Below are 15,395 nucleotides of genomic sequence, written 5' to 3'. Positions count from 1 at the left end.
GCTAAACAGGCTTGAGAAAAACTTCAAATGCACTGTGAAGGATCTGAAAGTGTGCGCCGAACCAAAAGAAGGATTCTCACTACTCAGTTTGAAAATTTGAGAATGGAGGAAAGTGAGACAATTGATGAATATGAACGCCGCTTGAGGAAGATTGAAAATGAGGAAATCGATCTAGGAGATGCTATATCAAATGAACGACGCCTTGTAAGCAAAGTGCTGCGATCACTGCCCGAAATATTTCAAATGAAGATATGTGCTATTGATGAATCTAAGGATACATCAATTCTGAGTTTGGATGAAGTGATGAGTTCACTGCGAACGTATGAGTTAGATATGAATATGGGGAGAAAAGACAAAGGTAAGTCTATTGCTTTACAAGTTTCTAACGACTCATACAATGATTTTGTTGATCTAACGCAGAAAGTAAATGAGTCTGACTTAGGAGATGAATCCATTGACTTGCTTACCAAACAATTTGGTAACTACTTAAAGAGGATGAGGGACTCAAAAAAACCTGGACAGAAATCTAAAGCTCCAATCACTCTTGCTGTTGGAAGACCCTTAAGAATTGGTGGACCAGAACAGAACACCACCCCATCTAAGAGTCAATTTCGAACACATAGTGACGAAAAAACGTTGGCTATATCAAAGAGGATTGATTTTGTGAAGTGTCATGAATGCACAGGTTTTGGTCACTATGCGAATGAGTGTCCAACCAGACTTCGAAGTGGAATGAATGCTTCCTTAAGCGATGATGAAGTTGAAGAGGGTATAGAACCAGGAGAAGAAGAAACTCACAATGCACTAACTGTTCTGATGCAAAAGAAAAACAGTGTTGTTGCCAGTGTTGCAACACTTAACCACAACACTCACAGAAAACAGAAGTGCTGGAATGCATCGGTAGCTGAAGACTTGAATAATCAAGATGCTGATGAGGATGAGCTTTCTCTAGAAAATGTCCAGAAGATGTATGAAGAATTATTTGCTGATTGGGTGACAAGGAACAAGTCAAATTCTGCTCTATTAAAGGAGAATAGTGAACTGAAAGCAGCAGTGGCTAGACTTGAAGTTATTCTGAGCAAGAAAGATTTAGAGTTGTAAAGAATAAAAGAGGAACTTGAAAAATCTACAGCTACACTTGCAAAGTTCAACTCAAGCAAAGCCAAACTGGAATCAATGCTAGTAATGGGACAGAATGATAGAACTGGACTAGGATTTCAGAACAGCAAGTTTGAAGTGGGAGAGTCATCGAAAACTGTGTTTTTCAAGGAGAACAGTAACTCTACTAGTATTCCAAGTGAATCTCCTAAGCCAAAACCAATTCCATTGAAAGCACAAGTTCCTGCTCAAAGGACCAAGCAAAAGAAGCGTCGGTTCATCTGTCACTACTGTCACAAACCAGGTCACATAAAGCCTTTCTGTTTTAAGATCATGTATGATTGTATGTACTGGAATACCAGGCAAGTGTTATCACCAGTGTTGTCAACACTGCACCAGAACACTGCCAGGAAGAAAAATACTGAGAAAACTGTTTGGGTTCCAAAAGCTAAATCTAATTGTAATGTTGTTTATGCTTTCTTGAAAACTAATGTTGCAGGTTATTGGTATTTTGATAGTGGGAGTTCTCGTCACATGACAGGATCAAAGAAGTATCTTGCTGATTATGTTGAACAAGATAAAGGAAATGTGACATATGGAGAAGGAGCTAATGGAAAGATTGTTGGTAGAGGCACATTGAACGTAGAAGGACTGCCCAAGCTTCACAATGTTCTACATATTGAAGGATTGAATGCTAATCTTATTAGTATTAGTCAACTTTGTGTTGATGATCTTTATGTTAAATTCAATAAAACTCTTTGTGTAGTCTTTGATAAGAATAATTCTTGTATTTTGACAGGCACCAGATCATCGGACAATTGTTATCAAGTTGGAGAGGATAATTCTTGCTAGCTCACCAAAGAAAAGGTTGACTATCGAAAGATGATTGGGTTAGTATGCATGAGTTATGTGTACTCACAGGTAAGTCACTCCTATTTTCATCTGTAATATTGTGCCAAATAAAACACCTATGGATTCGAATGAAAAACTGTGTGAGGACAGTGTTGTAGGCTGTGTTGACAACACTGGATACTGCAAGATTACTGTTTGTATTTTGTGTTTGAATGTTAGTCATCTTGATGTTATGCTCAGTATTTGTTTATGTGCAAGTTTTTTATTGTGATAATTTGAGAGAAATTCATTTCAAAGATTTCATCTTGACACTTTCGCACAAAACACATTGACGTTGGACATCACTTTATTCAAAATTTAGTAGAGAAAGGTTTGATCAGTGTGGAGTTTGTTGTAACAAATAACCAACTGGCAGCTATATTCACAATATCATTAGATTTTGAGAGATTCTTCAGCCTTAGGAAATCTCTCAGCATTTTTCATTTTAATCACTTACGGTTGCTGTCCCCAAGTGTTGCCAACACTGAAGGACAACACCAAACATGCATATGCATTTTTAGGACTTTAGGCATACTACATTTCCATCATGTCCTGTGTTTTGCACTGTTTGATGACATTAACTAACATGTTGTAGTGTTTCTGCAAACTTTTTAGATTACACTTGTCATGATAATATGCTCTAACTAAACCACAAAGTAGTTGAGAAATGTTCGTGTATTCCACGATCTTGTCCATGTGAAAAGTGGTTTTGCAAATTTAGAGTATAGTTTGATTTTCATGACTGATATTTTGCTCCAAACTAAACCATGAAGTAGTTGAGGGATGTTCGTGTATTCCATGATCTTGTCCCATGTGAAAAATGGTTTGCTCTAAACTTAACCATGAAGTAGTTGAGGGATGTTCGTGTATTCCATGATCTTGCCCCATGTGAAAAATGGTTTGCACTGAACTTAACCATGAAGTAGTTGAGGGATGTTCGTGTATTCCATGATCTTGTCCCATGTGAAAAATGGTTTGTCATGAAAATCGATCTTAATTGGAAAAAGCTACCTAAAGGGGTACAAGAAAGACCGTTCCTTTAGTGTGCAGGCTACCATTTTTTATCCTCAAAAAGAAAATAAAGATGAGGATACATGACTCTATAAGTGTGAAAATTCATCAAATTTTTTTAAGACTACAGTGTTGTTGGAAAGTGTTGCCAACACTAGTGCTTAACACGTACTGTGCACACACTCTACATGCATTTTATTGTTGATCAAATATCATTACATTCTGTTTTAGGCATAATTAGGTCATGCATATATCATAAACTATGAATATTTTCTGCTCAAGGTTATAAGTTCTAAACGGACAAAATAAGGTGAAACACCCTATTTGCTAAAAATTGATATTCTGTGATTGACAATGATTTAGTGGAGTTGAGTCGATGTGGTGTTATTCATGGGAATATTTGGCTGTTTTTAATCTCGGATTATTGCCATAATTAGGTTGAATTTTATCTCTTTAATTCAGAATTTTTACCCATTAGATTTGTATCTGTTGGTAACTGTTTGCATGAGTCGTTTAGAAGGTGAAAGCTTGATAATGGAATTGTTTTGTTCAATGAATGTTTTTTTTTTCACCTCATATTTTGCACAAATTTGATTAATATCACATTCATTGTTTTGTGCTATTCAGTTTGCTCTCCAACTCCCACCTCAATATTTTTTTTCACTGAACACATTGACGAGTTTGCTCCTTGTGTTACAGCATCGAAAGGTTCCTACCCTCATCTATGGGATTCTGGAATCACATGGTTTTACTTGAGATTATGAGTCTTTGTCTCTGGTTGGTGAATAATTGAAGGTTGCTCCGATTTTGCTGAAGGGAAAGAGAAATATAGACCTAACTTGGTCTGCATTTTGTGTTGAGTCGTGTGTTGCCAACACGATATGTCAACACTGGTGAAGCTCCGCGCTACATTGCTCTCGCCATTGATTTTTTACAGTTCACTCTTTGTACTATGAAGTCTTATTGGCTGAGTATTGTTTGTTATTTGGACTGAACATTTTTGGACAAAAAGGGGGAGTGGTGACATAGACAAATACTTCAAGTACTTCTGGAGCATATGAAGTTGATGAAACAGAATAATCAAAAGTTGGATTTTTTTCTCTTATTGGTTTTCTTGTTTGCTCTGATGATTGATATAAGTGTTTTGCTCTAAAGTTTTATTTGCTTACATGATAAGTATAGATATGCTTTTTCTGCTACTTGCTGCTCTGATCTGTCGAGTGTTGAGAGTAAGTGTTGCCAACACTAACTCACAACAATTAGTGCTGGCGTGATAAAATTCAGGAGGAGCAGTAGTTATCTAACTCAGGGGAAGTTATTTGCACTTGTGTGTTTTGTCCAAAAAGGCAAAAATGGTGAGTTTGAAAGAACGTGTATATCTATCTTTTGTATATCACGTTTCTTTATTTTTTAAATTTTGCCTTTTCTTGACATATATATGTTTAATCTGATCTTTTGAGTTTAAATTGATATTATCATATTTATCTTATCATGGATATTGAATAACTTATCTCTTGTTTAAATATATGAGTTATATCTTATCAAGTATGTTGATCAAATATTTTATCCTAACAACTTCCGTGTTTGAATTTTTAGGTAGGATTTCCAAAAAGTTCTATTTAAGAAGACTATCCTACAGAACGAGATAAAAAACGGAGAACGAGAATTGCAGAGAATAAAAGCAGGCCATTGAAGAAATTCTGAAGGTTTGACTGTCGAGATCCAGTATTTCCAAGGAGTGTTGAAGACACTGAAGAGCACACGAGTGAAGAGTGTTCTGAAAGTGGATGATTTGGTTCTTTTGTCCTCGGCTGATTGTGAAAACATCCTATTGGTTTTTGTTCTAGTTTTGACTAGTTTTTAGGATGTTTTATTGTTTTCTCAATGTGTTGCCAGCACTGCAAATAACACTACCTCTGAAATTTTATATCTGGTATTTTTGTAATTGAGGCGTCAAATCCTTTCATTTTTAAGAGTGTATGTTTATTAGTGTTCCCGAGTTTTGGTACGTTACAGTTTGGTATAAAATTGGGAATTCTACTAAAAAACTTTATTTTTTTCCCATTCCAACCAAAGAAAAAAATAACATTACTCTTTTCCCATTCTCACCAAAAAAATGAGCTGTCGAGTGGTACATGAAAGGTTGAAAATTTTGAAAAGTAACGTCTATTCTCGGATCATGTGTACACATGATCGGAGACAAGCGGCCGAGAGGGTCTTGATTCTGAAGTGTGAAGAGAATGACAAGGTGAGTTGAATCTTCAACATTTGAAGGGCTATATTGCATAAACTGTGATGTCAGAAGGCTGCCAACGTCCACAATATCATATCTTTTTTGACCTTCTTGCTCAGTAGATGTGTAAAATCAACAAGAATTAGAAAAAAAGAGTTTCAAAATTGTGTCGACATCCTCCACTGAGACATCAATGAATGGATAGAATATAATATAATAAATTTTGGAAATCCATGTCGTTCAGGTTTACATCGTTTTAGAAAATGTCGGATTCGGGTATTATTAATTTTATCTTGATATCAGGTATTGGAAAATCGAATACATTTTAGTTCATCTTAAATGGCGACGTTCTCTGAATGTATTATTTCAATGCTCCAAACAGCAACAGTACCAAAATTTTTATGTCCATCTGGCTTACGAGATGTGAAAACTTGACAAAATTTACACAAAAAAGTTCGAGGAGTGTTTCACACTCCTCTACCGTGGGATCCAAGAGTGGCGAGAGAGTAACATAATAAATTGTCAATTTATGCGGGTAGTTGGTCGCCATTAATTTACTGACATGGGATGTGTTGATACCATTTGTCACGGTCCACGGACTTAGCTATTCTAAGGTCATGTGTGACATTTTCTCCAAAAATTTGCCCCTTGCGAGTACTAGCAAAGCAAATTTGTAGCGCATGTGTGTGTGCAAGTGTTTGTGAACACAAGAGACTTTGAGAATGTTTTGTGTTACTTTTCAACTTGGTGATTTACAAACGAGGGTTTCACCTTTTTATAGTAGTGACTTCCTACAATGAATGAATCAGATCTATTTGATCTGACAGTGGAGATTAACTCTCCAGAATTCCATCTATATGATTCTATACAAGTCTTAAATTTACAACTTACAGGTGAATTATGTAGAGCTCTAATCTAGAATGTTTTAGAATTTATACAACCTCTACAATGCACCAAACTTTAGAGATTTCCATAATGCGCATGAAGGTGCTGGTTCGTGACATTTTCCTCCACACATCCCACTGACTCGCGACAAATTGTCACTGCTATTTGTAAAGAAATTCAAGGAGGTGTAAGGGAAATTTTGATTATTTTTCTTGGTAGTAATTTTTAGTTAACAGATTTTATTTTTATTTTTCTTTTTTAGAAAGTATGCATGAAATTTTGGACTAAACCGGTTGTGAAAATCTAGCTGCGTGCGGTTGGTAAGTACGTTCCTTGTGATGTCCAATCTTGAATTCAGCCCTAGAGATGAAAATTTTTCCTCACAAATTCGAGGACTCGCGGAAAACCTGAAACGGGGCGGGTATGGGAGAGCTTTTTTGGGTATGGGTTTGGGTTCGGGGATTTTTAATTCGATCCCCGTTGCATATTAGGGCGGGTAAAGGGATAATATCTCCATCTCCAAAACCGCCCCGATAATAATAATAATAATAATAATAATAATAATAATAATAATATTGATGGAGAGAGATATTTCTTATCCAAGATATTGTGATTAACAATCAAAATTTTTTACACAAATTTTTTTTTATGTATTTTACAATAAAATTGACTAACAATATATATATAAATTAAACTAAAAAAAATATATTTATATATGTATTCGGGTATAAAGACGAGAATGAGAATTAAATTCACGCAAATATGGAGATGGGTTATCGCCGTCCCTCCCCATTGTCATTCTTATGACCAGCCCTGACATCCTATTTTACTCCACAAAAGAGTTTCCACTACGAGATCTTGTAGTTGCTTGCGGCCTAAACTCATATCTGGGCTTTACCAATCTTTGATGTGCTCCAACATTGTAATTGAGTTTTTCATAGACCAACACATTTTAAAATGTCTTGTGTGTGTACGTAGTTCAAGTGTTGGTTTTGCACTGAAGGTAGATTCAACCTCTACCCTGCACTACGTGATTGATTCGTATTCAACGAGTTCACACACACACACATATATATATATATATATATATATATATATATATGGTTGAAAACAATTATTCACTAATTTAGAGTAGTAGATATTGGAAAACAGAGGCCAATTCATTCGCCAAAGTATATATGACAAAACCTAACTGAAATCTTTTCATTAAAATGTAGCTGGCTAGGTGAAAACTTTAATTATCTAGGCCTAATATATGTGTATATGCCTCATTCATTAATGAACATCGAGGAAATTTGGTTACCCTTTAAGCACTAAAAAAAAATTTGTTGCGACGGTTTTTCCGTCTCAAAAAGCGTCGCAAATGCGAATTTACGACGCATTCAAAAAGCGTAGCAAAAACCTTTGTTGGAAACCTATTGATATTGCAACGGTTAAAACCATAGCAATTTGCGACGGTTTTTTAAAAACCCTAGCAAAGTTAGCTACGGTTTAATTAAAACCGTTGCAATGTGTGCGGTTGATTGTGAAACAATACACTTCTTATTCCAACAATTTTTCAAAAATCGTTGCAATTCGTGTGACGATTTTAAAAAAAACCATAGTAATTATTGCTACGGTTTTTTTAATTGCTATGGATTTTTAAAAACCGACAGTTTTTAAAAAACCGTAGCAAATTGTGCTACTTATGATTTATATGTTTTATATAAACCGAGAAATATTTTGCTAACGATTTTAAATAAACCGTAGCAAAAAGTTCAATCCACTTTTTTTTAGTAAACCGTGTTAAATATATATTAATTTTTTTATTCCTTTTCTTTTTTATTTTTTCCACTCGAAATATAATGATAGGAACCCAAAGCTTGAGGAGGTGAACGGCCGGAACTTGACAGGAGAAACCGCAAATTTTGAGATTTCGGCAACGTGTGGTGGCCGAAAGTGGGCAGTAGGCGACGAGTTTCCTGGAGTCGCGATAAAAATATGAAATATAAGTACGAAAGGTAGCTCTCGTCGAAAGATTTCCGAATCTGTATTTACTTTTGAAAACCGATCATTGATGACGGAGAAACGAAGGGAACAAGAGGCGGCGGCGAGATGTCTAGGGGAGAAGATGCGTAGAGGAAAGGAAGAAGGGATTAGGGAGATTTGAATTCTGAAGTGATAGAGAAGCGTGGGGTTCAAATATTAAGGTCTTGTTTGGTACAAGTACAAATAATACTTTATAACTTGCCCTATCTAATTTTTCGTTTTTCTCGTCATACTATTTATCCATCTATTAATTATTTATTTTACATCAATCAAATCATTAATCATTTATTTTATATCAATCAAATTATTGAATTTAAATTATTTTATTACTCTTATAAATAATATTATTCATATTTTATTTATTTTTAAAATGGGCAAAATGGTAATTTATTATTTTTATATAAAATTCAATCAATCAAATCACATAAACTATAATTTATCAATCAAATCAAATAATATATTAACTATCATTTTTATTTATTTTATATTACGTTATATTACATATCCAAGTACTATTTATCCTATCATCGAACCAAACGGTATCTAAACGGCTTATTATGTATAAATCGTCGCAATTTTAAATTCAAAGTTTAAACTGTTCAATAAAAAACCGTCGCAATTTAAAGATCCGCGCCGCCCGCTGCCATGTGCGACGGTAGTTGAAAACCGTTGCAATTATCTCGACAATTTCACTCTTTCCGGCGGCGGAGTATTCGACGGCCGAGGACATGAAGCATGGAAGAGGAACGATTGTCACAAGAATCAACACTGCGTCAAACTTCCATTGGTAGGCTGCTACAAATTAAATTAATTAATTTCTTTCAACATGCATGATATTAATTACTTAATTTATTTTCTCTCTTATAACTTTAAGTTAAATATATATATATATGCTTGCTTGCTTGTAGAACCTGAGCTTCAACTTCATCACCAACTCAACCATCAAAGACGTGACCACAAAGGACAGCAAAAACTTCCACGTAAACGTCATAGGCTGCTACAACGTGACATTCCTTCGCTTCACGATTTCTGTACCCGGTGATAGTCCAAACACCGACGGCATCCATATAGCACGTTCCAAGCTGATCAACATCACCAACTCGGTCATAAAAACAGGAGACGACTGTGTATCCATAGGTGACGGAACCGAGCAAGTCCACATCCAAAATGTGATCTGCGGGCCCGGTCATGAGATCAGCGTCGGAAGCTTGGGCAAGTTCACAACAGAGAAGGATGTGCGACGGTAGTTGAAAACCGTTGCAATGTGTCAAACAGATTCCAACCTCACGTATTAGATAACCTCTATCACAAGAGCATTCCAAACACCGACTAGATCCACTAGTCTAGCAGTATCCAATAGTCTAAAACTATCTGCTTAGAGTACGCACTTGTCAAGGAAATCCCTCCAAGACGGGTCTTTACGACAAAACTCCAAACCAATATCTCTGACGGCAGTCAGAAGATATCTAAACCACTGATATCTAACCAGACATCTAATCCAAAGTCATACCCCGTCGTGACTGTTACCAAGACTCCATACCGAGAAGCCTTCCCACCGCCAATCCTGAAGCACAAAAGGCTTCCAGACATCCTCCAAAGTTCAAAAGACTCCCAGAGTAATACTAGCATAGGGTCGCGCTCCATCATACCTCATCAAGGTCATAGTCCACGACTCTCGGCATTTACTCAATCCCATCATCATGAATTCTCAACCTATGAAGGTCAATCAGGTTACTGTTATACAGAAACAACCTAGAACGAAACTCAAACAAAATCTATATTTCCATGCCCCCAGATGAATCACCTCATCAATGGCACTAACTCAGTCCAACGACTAATTAGGTCACTCATAGGAAGACACCTAGACTAACTCCATGTCAATCCGTTACCGCTGGCTTACTCAAAATCCATGAGCTATCCTAGTTGATTACTAATCAACTAATTCCAAGCCAAACTTTATAAAATTACTTGCAATCAACCACGAATTGCTGAATAAGTAATACATGTATCATTACTTCAAGTTTGTACAATTTTTTATTACAATCCCATGTAATATCATTACAGTATTCCTGAAAATACAACAATATGTACATCCAATAACTTTATATGATACAACCAAATTTTGATGGTATATTACAACTGAAATACTGTTTACAAATACATCAATATAGTATTTAAATCATCGAACTAGTCTTCATTCCATGAGCACGAAGCTTTTCATCGACACACACATCAATAAAGGATACTACCCGTCCAAGTCTCTCTACATGTCCTCCTGCAAAGAACTCTGGAGAAATGACACGTGATAGCTAACCAACTATGCTCTGCATCAGTGCATGTCAGTCGGCTTCTTTTTCTCGCGATCTACCGTCGGCGTTCTTCTTGTAACCAAATCATGCTTTTGAACATGAAGTTTCCCGTATGCCTACCAAAAGCATCGATACAAGCATACCGGCAAAACCATGTTTTGCATGAGTTTAAATGACAATCTCTCCAACTACGAGTGGAGAATCTCTTCGGACTGAAACCACATGGTTTATGACACACCATTCGTTCTAAAAAGCCCTCAGAGTTATCTGACGTGATATTCTCTTTCGTTTCTTCCAGGCTCCACCTGATGGAATCCATATGTTGTTTGATTAGCATCTCAATGCATCGAATGATGAACCGTCCACAGTAGTCAGCCTATCTATCGATATGCTACCACTGGTGTTCTCATCACTGTTGCATTCCTTATAGTGAAGACTTCTGCCGCAAGCTTCGGCAATGAAGAACCAATTCTTCTTTTGTTATGTCTCCTCAATCCTACAGGGATAATTCAAGTTCTCAGTATTATCTCCTAAGTCCCTTGCATGCAGCTCTGATACCAATAAATATAGTGACCCATCCCGGATCCACTACTTAATCAGAGTTAAGAGCATAATTAAAAATGCATTAAATAAAATCGTTGCGGAAGACTTAAATACAAGAAGACCGACGAAATACAACCGGTTAATAAATTCGATTATATAACCCAATCGAATAACTTAATCAAAAACGTGCAGCTAATTCTGCTGTCTTCAAGGTCACTAGCTACTCCAGGCTCCTGGTGCTCAACCCTGCACCTACACCCGCCCCGTAGAATAGGGTGTCCAGATATATAGAAAAGACTGAACGTGAGCTCTAAGCTCAATACGAAAGTACGGATAAACATACAAATATGATGCATGCAAATGACAGGGTATCCATATCAGGGTAACTGTATACAAACTACTCAGATTGGCGCCTGGAATATGAGCTCGTCACATCGGGGTAGCTAACCACTGTGTGCGACCACTCATTCCCAAAATGACGAACGCGGACCATGAAGTCCCCTGGATATCAGTACCTAAGGGTACTCGATATCAAACGTCCAAACAGGGCCGAGTAACCCTAACCGGCTCATCTCAAAAGATGTACAGACACAATATGATATGTACATGCCATATATCAATAACAGTAACATGCAAACACATAAATGCAACATATAAGCATGCATATCCGCTGGAAATCTCAGTCAGTACTTACATACCTTTCTAAGGCAGTCCAAGTAGTCCCACTTTAGGTTCCAAGCCTATCTTCAAGTCTACAATGCAAATTCCCATGAATCATTTAATAAGCTCTAAAAGCCTTAACTAAGTTATTGCATACTCCTAAATAATTTAAGGAGACCATAGCTATACCTGCGTCCGTCATCAGCCCTTTGCTGTCGATAGCCTCAGAACTAGGCCACAGCTCCGCTAGGACTTCAGGATCGCTAAGCCACTTCCGGAATTCCAATAGGATGTCTATATCTCCCTAGATCTGAGTTAGAAGGCTTAGGAATCGAGAGAGAAAAGGTGGAAGGTGCATCTGAAAATGAAACTCGGTCCTCCTATTTATAGACAACGAACGTTGCTTCCGTTCGGGAACGTTGCTTCCGTTCGGTTGACAAACGTTGCTTCCGTTCGGGAACGTTGCTTCCGTTCGTACCAGTGTCCCATCAAGTACGTAAGTAGTGACGTTTTTCCGATGGCACGAACGTTGCTTTCGTTCCCTTGAATGTTGCATCCGTTCTACCTGACTCTCCGGACCCTTTCTGATCATTCTGGGCCTAACTCCAAACTCCGCTAATCCATTAGATGTTTTCTTAATCATGATTAAGCGGATTAATTAGCAATTAATCACTAAAACTGGATACGGGCTACTACAAAGGGACTTACAAAAAAGACTTCGGGTCAGGAACGAGAACCAGTAGGAGAGCACATGTAGTAGCCCGGTTCCATTTTACAAGATTAAGTGATTTTAAACATGTTAGAAAATGACATATAATTTTAAAAGTGTCAAATCATGTTTAAGGAGTCCTTATTTGGTGAAAATAAGTAGAAAATCAGATCCGGAACTTCCAAAAATGGTGGGGTAGGTCCCCGGGGGTCCAAAAATGACTTCGGAAGGACCAAAACAGTTCGGAGCACACGAACCAGTTCGGGCCCTCTGAACCCAGTTCGGACCGTCCAAACTCCCACCAAATTGAGGTGTCAAAAATTCACTCTACACGTGGGAATCATGCCCGGTTCGAAGCCTCCGAACCCAATTCGGACCGTCCGAACCCAGGCCTATAAAAAGGGGTCCGAGGCTTTCATTTTGAATGCCAAAATTCCTCTCCTCTCCTGGTAATGACTCTATTTTAAGGGCTTCGAGACTCTTTCTTTAAGAGTTGGAGTAGGAAATAATATTTTTATAGCGGACAGTGTCCGCAGTAGCAGCCAGGTGGCGGAGCTCTGGCGAGGTGTCTAGGGGTCGTAGCTAGGCTATGCCCAGGCTCTGGGGCATGCGACATCAGCGGGCTGACGACGGACGAAGGTATGGCTTTGGTTCCCTATAGTAAATAAGGATTAAGCTATATTTTAATTAAGGCTTTTAAATCCTAGTAGGTGATGTTTGACATGCTAAGTAATGCATGGTTATTTATGTTGTAGTGTTGCATGGTAGGCTTGGACCTAGATGGGAGCTTCTAGGATCTGCCTTAGTAAGGTACGAAAGTATTATTCGAGATATCCAGATTGAGTATGCATGTACTATGTGTTTTCATGAATTATGTGAGCATGTTTAATATGCCTTTATATACAATATGTCATTACTGTATGTTGCATACATGAGCATAATGAACCTTTAACTTAGAGGTATCCTGTAGTAGGGCGCTCACCCTATGAGTTTGTGGATGGTTGGATACGTAAGTCTTGTGTCAGGTCACCTTTATGGTTGGACACATGTACTAGTATCAGGTCACCATTATCCACTAGGTATATGAGCCACCTCCTGATGCTACGGCGTAGCGTGCTATATACCCTGGGCCCGATCTTTGAGCATGTTTCTTGACCTGAGAGTCTTGGTATCCAGTTCACTTGCACACATAACACCGTATACTCATACTCTCGTACTAAGCATGTTTGGCTCACTTCAGGTTATTTTCTATTGGCTGAATGTCCTATTCCATGGGGCAGTTGCAGGTAGTTCTCCTAGAGACAGGGAGGTTAGGTGGTGGCCAAGGCTGGATAGTAGGGTTGACAACTAGGTTTTTCTTACTTGGTATTTGACTTACTTTAATTCCGCAGTTACTCTGATTAATTTTTATTGACTAATTGCATGCTTAAGTTCTGATTAGTAGGTGATCACGGTGCGGGTCACTACATTTATGATATCAGAGCATGCAATAAGATTCTTTGTGACATAGTATTGATTTTGGGTTATCCTTTGTGGGATTTAAAGTTGGATTCGATGACGATAGCAGTATCTAAAATAGCATGATATCTAGGCTTTTCCAAGATCGTCATTGCCAAGGTTGGCATCAAAAGTTTGTATTATGTGGATCTCAGCAGGATGGAGCTGGAAGAGAAGATCCATTTTTCAACGCCAGGTGCTTCTCCAGGTTGAAAGGAATGTGTGACATGTAGTCATCCATTCTGAGTCGACCAAGGAAGCCACCCCGAAAGACTCTTCACTAGTAATTGGAGAGATTGCCAGAAGAATCTTGTCTCATCTACCAGATTAGGAACCCAACAATATTGGAAGGATCCGATAGATTAGCAAGATTTTATCTTTTAGATCTTGTGATGAAGAAGGTCTGCTGACATGAGTAGCAGACAGGAAACTTCATGTTCAAGATCAGTAGACGGAATGAAAGACTTCCGCAGGAATTTAAATACTGTATTAATTTTTGTAGTAAACAATATTTCAGTTGTAATCAGAAGTATTAAAGATTTCAGTATTTGATGTACTCGGTTATTGTTGTATTGTACATCTTTCAGTGTAATCTTTTGATTAAGTTATGTATTACATGAGATTGTAATAAAGATTATATTAGAACCTGAATTTATGGTTCAAGTGTTGTAATCTTTGAGATTAACTTGGTTATTTTGAATAAAAGACTGATCATTGTTTTAATGAGTACTTGGGATTTTGCATGTTTTTCAATGAATAGTTCTAGATGTTTTACCTAGAAAGTAAACCAAATGTTTTCCAGAGATGATATGATTCATCAGGATGCATGAACGTTTGTTCTAGACAGATTTCTCTTAGAACAATTGTCTATTTTTACCTTTTTAGGTTGTTACCTAGTGATGATGGATTTTATCAGGATGACATGCTAAGTAATACCAAGAGTTGTGGATTGTGACCAGTACTAGATGTGAGGAAGCGCGACCCTTAGTCGGTATTACTATGGAAGTTTTGTTACTTCAGAGGTTGTTTTGGAGGCCTTTGTGCTCCATAGACTATATAAGGAAGGCTACTTAGTCTGGGAATTTGGCACTGTCATAGCAGGGTATGACTTTGGATAGGACAGATACCAGGTGTGGTATCAAGATTTAGTTATTGTCTGTTAAGGATACAGATATCCCGTTGTCAGAACAGTCTTGGAATAGATTTTCCTTGACAAGTAATTGTTCTGAGTAGATAAGTTTTAATCTTGATTTATGATTTTAGGATTTAATCCAAGAGATTAGTTGAATTGATATTCAACAGGATTTAATTATCAGATGCTTGAAAACTCAAGATTTGAGTTGTGCCTCTACAGAGAATTTTCCTTGACCAGTGATTTTGGTTCGGATAGGAATATTACATAATATCAGAGACTCAAAGAGAAGTTATGCCAGGATGCTCTTGACTATCGGGTTTCGAGATGGTATAGTAAGTGTGATCTTATGTCGGTGTACTCTGGAAGGATTTTTTTGTTCCAATTTGACATTATAGA

Source organism: Henckelia pumila, chromosome 1 (genome assembly GCF_033568475.1).
Source record: "Henckelia pumila isolate YLH828 chromosome 1, ASM3356847v2, whole genome shotgun sequence".
Classification (NCBI taxonomy): domain Eukaryota; kingdom Viridiplantae; phylum Streptophyta; class Magnoliopsida; order Lamiales; family Gesneriaceae; genus Henckelia; species Henckelia pumila.
Note: the sequence above shows the minus strand (reverse complement) of the source record.